We start from the raw sequence: 9,108 nt of genomic DNA on the forward strand, positions 1-9,108 counted from the left end.
CTTGTGTCCTCAGCATCCCCCCGCCAAACAGTTCCTAACACATAGATGGTACATAATAAATATTTGATGAATGAATGAACATTATTGATATCCCGGCCCATTTTCTCACATGAGTCCAGGCAGACTGAGAGTCACCCACAGAAGTCACATCAGAAGTGATGTCCCTGTTTCTATCTGAGTTGTCTCCAGAGAACTTTAACAACCTAGATACCTGTTTGTGACCCTCTCATCCTGTTGATCCAGGCCCATCTCAAGACCAACTTGATGAGGTGCTAGCTTTTTAAAGTTCCTATATTTTCACATCTTTCCTGTTGCATTATTCTGGATTATTTCCATTGCAAGTTACAGAAACCCAATTCAAACAGGTGTAGGGTTAACAAGGGGAAAGGCAGAAAAGGGGGGGGGGCGGATTTCTTGGCTAATAGAACTAAAAATCCCAGTACAAGAGCACTTGGAGAAAGGTGCCGGAAATAGTTTGTCGAGAATGTGTTCTTGGGCTTCCCTGGTGGCGCAGTGGTTGAGAGTCCGCCTGCCGATGCAGGCGACATGGGTTCGTGCCCCGGTCCGGGAAGATCCCACGTGCCGCGGAGCGGCTGGGCCCGTGAGCCATGGCCACTGAGCCTGCGCGTCTGGAGCCTGTGCTCCGCAACGGGAGAGGCCACAACGGTGAGAGGCCCGCGTACTGCAAAAAAAAAAAAAAAGAATGTGCTTCTTTCCTTCTCTTGGCTTTTCTTTCCTCTCTTTGGTAGAATTCAAACCAGTTCGCTCGGAGTAGAGGTAACCGTGGTCACCCACATCCCCAAGCTTATATTCTGCCAAGTTAGCAAGCTCGGTATCAGACCTGACCTAAGATGGGGTTAGTTCCACTTAGACCACATGGGCCTAGGAGACATCCAGGTGTTTTCCTCAAGAAAAGTCAGCCTGGTGAAACTGAAAAAGAATCCAGATAGTTGCTGTGCAAATGCAAACAATGTCCACTACAGTTATTTTACCTCATGTCCTTAGCTTATAGCATCTATTTCCTAATAGATGTGATACCTAAGGATAGAGACCAGGTCTTGCCTCTTTGTATCTCCAAGATCTCACAGGGGGCCATACTTAGGTTAAATACGTAATAAATGTTTGATAAGAATGATAAAATCCCCAAACCAAGTAGCCCAGCCCAGAACTGTGACTTTATTTAAAGTTTTTTTCATCCCAGAGGAAATTTGAATTCCCTTTCAGAAACTGTTTCGTTATTGTAACATGTCTCCTCTCTCCCTGCCTCTTTCCTTTCATGGAGTCTGCTAAAATCTTGCTATGTTATCTCTAGCTGCGTAACAAATTATCCCAATGCTTAGTGGCCTTAAAGCAATGGTATTTATTATTGCATAGTTACTGTGAGTTGGAAGTCGTCTGGCTCAAGGTGTCTCCCAAGGCTGCAATGAAGAAAATGGCCAGGGCTGCAGTTATCTCAAGGCCTGGCTGGGGAATGATCCTCTTCCAAGGTCACTCACCTGGTTGTTGGCAGAGTTCAGTCACTGTCTTTCTCTTGGATTGAGAGCCTTAGTTCCTCACAAGCTATTGACCAGAGGCCACCCCTCAGATCCTTGCCGGGTGACTTCTCCATGGAGCAGCTCACAGCATGGGAGCGGGTTTTTTCAGAGTGAGAGGGCAAGAGCAAGTACCAGTGAGATAAAAGTCACAGTGTTTTGTAACCTAGTCTCAGGAGTGACAGCCCATCATCACTTTTGCATATTTTATTCACCAGAAGTGAATGGCTAGGTCCAGCCCACACTCACAGTGAGGGAATTACACGAGGGTACAAATACCAGGAGGGGGCTTGCAATGGTAGGAATACTTTTGTGTCACCTGGAGACGGCCCCAGCAAGTTTTCACAGTGATGACAATTCCAACACTGAAGGACTGACTACCTGGCGCCTCTTTTGGACGAGATTCTGAGGTCTCATGAACTCAGTGGGAAAGAGTGCTGTAATCGATTAGTGATGTCTGCCCTGGGTGAGATATGGAAGAAGGGCAGCTTAAGTCTGCATATTGGCTGGCCACATTCCAACAGCATCAAAGCCAGTTTGCCCAGGCCTAATGTACATAACAATTTCTCTATGGCACTAATCAGAGGAAGTGAGATGCAGGTAAAACTCACACATCTGATAACTGAGTCTGAAGGTGCTTTGGTCCAATGGCATGCCTTGAGTTACTGTTACCAGTTACAACTGGTGCCTTGTCTTACTGTTTTTTTTCTGTTTGTTTTTTAGCATATGCCCAAATCAATATTGAACCATTTTGTGCATTTGCATCCAGTTTCCTACTGCAAACATACTTAAGAAACGGAGCGGGGCGTATTTGTTCTGATTTTTGGTTTGGTTTCTGAGGTTGTGTAAGGAGGTTGGCCCAGATGCTGTAATCTGTCCCTAAGTTACACAGTGAACTCATGACTCTCCCGCCATCAGGAACAGTAACTGCAAAGGCTGGACCTGTGGGTAGAACCACAGAGAGAACTGAGTCATGTTTCACAAGGTACTTTCTCTTCCTCGAAAGAACTAGCAACATGTTTGGTAAATGGCAAAATAAATAAAAATTTGAAAGTCTGATTAAAAACATGTTTGTAAACACTCCCTTCTTTTTCACTTAAGCAAGAGAACAGAGCTGGCTTATTTTGACTTTACCCCAAAATAAGTTTGTTTGGAATAATGGAATAAATGGAAAAGGAAAGCAAGTATCTCTTGCTTTAAAATATTAAGGGATGTTCTAGAAATGAAAATATTGCTTTACTTACTGAATGTTGGAGCAACAGGGTTGTGTTTATAAACTTCTACAGAAGGTCAGTTATTTACATTTAGTATTGTAGTTTCCTTCCTCCCTCCCTCCCTTCTTTCCTTTCTTCCTTGCTTTTTTTTCTTTCTTATTTTCCTGTTACCCAATTGTACCGACAGCTTGGGAGTTAACAGAGGAGTTTACAAAATACAAAACAAAAAACAAAACCAAAATAAGTTTTAAACAAGCTTAATTTTGAGTTTATTTTTGTCCCCTCTGTTTGGATTGGTTTCTTGCCATGCAGTGACGAGGGCCATCCTGAGATAAAAATTTGCTCAGAGAATGAAATCTCCACTTGCAAATTCCTTAGAGGCACTCGTGGCACTCAGTCTTCCCAGGGTTCACATGTTAGTATGGCCACATGTCAAACTCAGTCCCTTCCAGGGTATTAGAACCCCTGAAATTAGCATCTCAGGACGTGTGGTCTGCATCCTGTGGCCATCTGGAGCCTGCTTGCCGGAGCCGTCTCTTTTTCACCAGATAAGTTACAGAAAGGGTTAATTTATCACTGTGCCTGCTTGCTGGAGCTCCGCCCCCACCCCACCCCACCCCACCCCACCCCCAAGGCCCAGAGCAGCTGAATGAGGGCCAACATCAAAGCGGAAACTCAAAGCAAATGTGCTGAAAGCGCAAATGGAAGGGGCTGAATTGGAGAAGGCTTTATGAAGTGTCACTTCTTAATCCAGCCCACGAAATGAGCAGCGGTGACCACTATCACACCCAGAGCAGAAGTCAGGCACGCCAGCCTGGGCAGAGACGAGGGCTCCCCACTGAGATCACCAGCGTCCCCTAAGGTGGTTTCTTTAATAACACACCTCGAAAATGCAGCAAAGACACATGACAAAAGAGCTGCTTCCGCGGGGATGCCAGCGCAGGGCGTGGCCTCATGCTCTTACTGGATGTCCGTGAACACGTGCGGGTGGCCTGCCTGCTGCCCCTTCTTCAGTACTGCCTTGAGTTGGACACAGATGACAATTCCTTCACCATTGTGTGGGCGTTCTGAGAAAGGCAGGCTGGAATACTTCTGTTTCCTTTCTTGACGTGGCTCTTGGCCCCTTGGTTAGAACATTTTCTTTATCCTTCAGGGTGATAAATGTACAGTTCAATCTTCCACTTCCCCCATATCTTGCAAAGAGCAGCTTTAAGTCAGATGGACTGGGGTGGGAATAGCATATCACTTGTGCAGCAGTGCCCTTGTGGGGCTGACCATTCCAAGCCTCCATTGTATCGTCTGTAAAGAGGGGATAATCAGCGTTCCTTGAAGAAGTCGAGCTGTTAAGCGGATGAGTGAGGGAGTGTATATAAAGGCTCAGCCCAGTGCCTGGCAGATAATAAGCACTCAGTATAGGTGTTTTTCTGCTGCTGTTGATCATGCATTCATTCAACAAACATTCTCTGAATGCCTTTTCTGTGCTAGGCACTCTCCTGAGCACCATGGGCAGTGATGAACAAAATAGAGAAGTTCTTGGGCTTCCCTGGTGGCGCGGTGGTTGAGAGTCCGCCTGCCGATGCAGGGGACACGGGTTCGTGCCCCGGTCCGGGAGGATCCCACATGCCGCGGAGCGGATGGGCCCGTGAGCCGTGGCCGCTGAGCCTGCGCGTCCGGAGCCTGTACTCCGCAACGGGAGAGGCCACGGCAGTAAGAGGCCTGCGTACCACAAAAAAAAAAAAAAAAAATAGACAAGTTCTTTGCTTCCATGGAGGCATGAGCTAATCAGAGGAAAGAAAAGATAAAAAGTAAATGAATAAATGAACAAGACAGGAAGTGTTTGATGCCGAACGTGAGCAGAGCTTAGTGTGATAGAGAAAGACCTGCACTTGGGAAATTTAGACCAGGAATTCCTAGGAGAAGTTCCTGTAAAAAAGAGGAGGACCAAATTCAGACCTGCATAACGAGGCACCAGGCCCGTGAGAATCCAGGGGCAGAGCATTCCAGGCAAAGGGGGCAGGTACAAGGCCCGTGAGTCAGGACTGAGGTTGGCATTTCTCCTTGAGGAGCGAAGGCTGAGCTGGTCGGAGCCCGCATGGGAAGAGGGCATGGAGGGTCACAGGGTGGTGGGGCCTTATTTCTGTACCGCTTCTAAGTTTGCGCGTGACTCAAAAAGTATTTTTGTATTTCACTCTGCTCACTTCATCCTTGAGTTTGCCAACCCATCGCACAGAACAAGAGGGGGGCATTAATTTATTCCCCACAGCCTAAAAGCTCCACCATCATTCATAAAGCACAGATTGTTTCCAAGAGAAATGCAGAACCTGAGGGTCTGGCAGCTTTGAAATCTCTGGAGAGAAATCTACATACATACCAAAGAAGGCAAAGTGGAAATGTGTCTTTTTTTTTTTCTTTCTCCAAAGCTGAAATGGACATTGTAAATGCAAGAATATATGTAGACTAAAATCTCAGTTTAATTCCATTTGGTTTTTCATACTTTGGACAAAGGGATAAATATCTGCTTATTCTCTGCATTTCTCTTCTGTGAGCTTCAGCATGTTGTGATAGAAAGAACATGCCATATGGAATTGTGTTCCACAATTTGCTGCTCAGTGTTGCAACTTAATCACTGTGTGACCCTAAGCAAGTTGCTTACCCTCTCTGAGCAGAGCCTCTATTCCTTCATCGGCAAAATAGGGATGATAATACATATGCTATAATAGTTATGTTAGGATTAGTAGGAGAAGCGCCTAGCATGGTCCTGGCGGTGAGTAGGGACACTCAGTAGATAGCTACTTCTGCAGATCTAATAGAAATACAAGTCTCTAGCAGAGGAGATGGCAAATTACTGCCCATGAGCCAAATCCCCGTGTGTGTAAATAAAGTTTAATTGGGACACAGCCACGCCCATTTGTTTACTGATGTCTCCAAGGCTTTCAGTAGCAGAGTTGAGTAGTTACAGCACAGATTCTGTGACTCACAAAGCCTAAAATATTTACTCTCTGGCCCTTCACAGAAAAAGTCTGCCAGGCTCTGCTCTTGACTTCTAAATGTCAGTGCTCTTTCCAGTATTTCAAGGTGCCTGAAAATTCACTCCATGTCGTAAGAATCTCGTAACTTCTTCACTGTGACTTGAACATGGTAGGCAGTTCTTACATAGTGATTTAGTTGAATTAAATACATATACACACACATATATAAATATATGTACATAGATTCATACACAGATGCATGTACACACATATGCATATATATGTACAAACACCTTTAGATTTCTTGTGGTTGCTCAGTCCTTTATTCTCCCCAGAGTGCCCATCCCTCAGTTGCATACTCATTTTTTTTTTAATCTATTATTTATTTATTTATTTTTGGCTGCATTGGGTCTTCGTTGCTGCGCAGGCTTTCTCTACTTGTGGCGAGCGGGGGCTACTCTTGGTTGCGGTGTGTGGGCTTCTCATTGCGGTGGCTTCTCTTGTTGCAGAGCACGGGCTCTAGGCTCGCAGGCTCTAGAGTGCAGGCTCAGTAGTTGTGGTGCACGGCCTTAGTTGCTCCACGGCATGTGGGATCTTCCCGGACCAGGGCTCGAACCCGTGTTCCCTGCATTGGCAGGCAGATTCTTAACCACTGTGCCACCAGGGAAGCCCATATACTCATTTTTTTTCGAATTATTCGTGGCACCTTTATCTATGCATGGCTGACAGATGTTATAGGTTTGCAGTCACTCAAGTCACCCTTGCCCTTTGCATGATCTAATGTTCATGGAATGAGCAGACCCTGCTGACCAGCTGGTGCCTGAATATTCTATCTTAACTCTCTCGATCCCAAAATGTCAGCATTGGAAGGGGTTGCTCAGACCTTCTACATGTCCACAAGCAGGAATTCCAAATAACGGACCAGCCTCTAGGAGTCAGGGTGTGGGGTCCTACTCAAGCAGCTTGAGAGGATGCCCTACACAGTATCCACCACCACCCATCACCTCTGTGACATCCCTTTCTGCCTCTCTGGCCCTTGGTCACTCCAGTCCCGACACGTGGCCTGTGTGCTGTGCTGTACCTCAGTCACCCTCGGCCCCTTGCTCTGGCTGTCCCCTGTCGGGAGTCCCCTTCCCTGAGAGAGCCACCACTTTTCACTCAGAGTTTATCTTCTCTGTAAGTCCTGCCCTGACCACCACGTTGCAATGCAACCTACCACCCCTGTGAATATTCCTGCACCATCTTTGTTGCCCTGATCTATTTTTCCATGCATTTATGTATGACCTTCTGCCCGACTCTGCTACTTGTTAACCATACACATTGTTTATCATGTGTCCCCTCTGTTATATGTCCCCTCTTGTAAGCTTCACAAGAGCAGGGATCGTAGTGTGCTTTGTTCACTGATCGATTCCATTCAAGCCAAGAATTTATTTATTTTTGTCAAACACACACAGCACTTATTTTGTATCTGACACTGTTCTAAACTCTTTAAAAATATTTACTCACTTAATGGTAGATACTTGGTGACTATTGACAGGCTAGGTGAATAAAGGGAGGCAGCAAGGGTGTGGCTCTGGGGTCAGATTGAGCCATGTTTCAGCCCTGGATCTGACACATGGCCTCTGTATGACCTTGGGCAAGTCACTTAACTTCTCTGGACATCTACCTTTTTTCACTGAGAAAATAGGACTGAAAATTTGCATTCATCGATTTGATGGGAAGGCTGAATAAGATACCATTTAAAAGGTCTCGGTACAGTTTGCTGCACAGAGAAAGAGCTAAAGTTGGTAGCAGTTTGATGCTGATGGTACCATATCACTAAGCAGCATCTTTCAAGTCCCAGGCGGCCATGATCACTTCTTGTTTCCATTGCTCTTTCTCTTTCTTTAAAGAACAAAAGGGCCCATTAGGGTCATTCATAAGATATCAGTTTCTTCACGCCAAATTAAAAGAAAAATCAGAACAGGTTTCTCGGGCAAAATTCCCTTGAAATTAAGATGGGAACTATTTGAAGAATTTCAGTTCTAATGTTCTCTCTCTCAATATTGTGTTAAGAATACATGAGATCCACCCTCCTAACCAACTTTTTTAAGTGTGCACAATAACTGTTAACTACAGGCACAGTGTTGTACAGTGGACCTCTAGAACTTGACCACCTTGCGTGACTAAAACTTTATACCCATTGAAGAGCCACTCCCCACTTCCCCGTGCAAACCACCTTTCTACTCTCTGCTCTTGCGCTTGACTATGTTAGCTACCTCATGTACGTGGTATCATGCAGTACTTGTCCTTCTGTGACTGGCTTAGCGTTGTGTCCCCCAGGTCATCCCTGTTGTCTCATGTGGCAGGATTTCCTTCTTTTTTAAGGGTGAATAATATTCCACTGTACGTGTAGTATCTTTTTTTTATACTTGCAGTGAAAACGCAAGAATGGATGACTTAAATATAAAAATGGATTTATTTAGCCATTCAACAACTCTTTATTGTATTTACTGATGACCAGAGGTCATCTTTGCCAAAATCTTTGTCCCAGAAGCAAAAGACACACAGTGATCCACAGAGGGGGGAAGAAACCACTAGCGCACAGCTCACTCTTTGACAGTGGTGATGGGTGGGTTAACAACACAATAAATGTTGTGAAGGGGGCAACAGAGAGCCATGGGTACACACAGACCTTATGTTATAATGACTAATGGCTACTGTTCACTATCTTTCAACTATTGAGTAGTGTGCTAAACATTCGTAGGTGTTAATATATCATTTAAAGTTTCCGCTGTAACCATGAAGTAGTTTCTGTTATTGGGTACTGTTTGCAGGGAGAAAAGTGAGATTTAAAGAGGTTAAAAAGATCACAGTTAGTAAGAGACAGAGGCAGCAATTAAATCCATTGAAAGAGGTTAAAAAGATCACAGTTAGTAAGAGATAGAGGCAGCAATTAAATCCAAAGTCCCAGCTCTTTAACCTGGTGTAGATTTATAAGCAACATGCTGACACTAGCTCTATCAGAGCTGATGAGCACTTTCTGACTTGTTTGCCTGTGGGAATTTTTTTTTCCTCTTTCGTGGAGATAGTATCTTGCACTATAAGATTATTAGAAGAATTAAATAAGATAATAAATAGAGAGTAGTCAGCTAAGACCTAGCCCATGGTATGCAATAAATGTTAGTTCTCCTGCATCTTTCTTTGTAAATAAGTGATTGTAGTGTCCTGTGTGGATGTATGAACGTATATACCAAATAATTAATAATAACTGATATCAGTGAAGCACTGACCATGTGCCAGGCGCTGTGCTCTTCTCACGGATTAACTCATAGCATCAACACAGTCTATTATCCTGGTCTTTCTGGAAGGGTGACAGAGGCACAGAGATACCGACTAAGTTGCTGAAAGTCA

Source organism: Lagenorhynchus albirostris, chromosome 10, assembly GCF_949774975.1.
Source record: "Lagenorhynchus albirostris chromosome 10, mLagAlb1.1, whole genome shotgun sequence".
NCBI classification, from domain to species: domain Eukaryota; kingdom Metazoa; phylum Chordata; class Mammalia; order Artiodactyla; family Delphinidae; genus Lagenorhynchus; species Lagenorhynchus albirostris.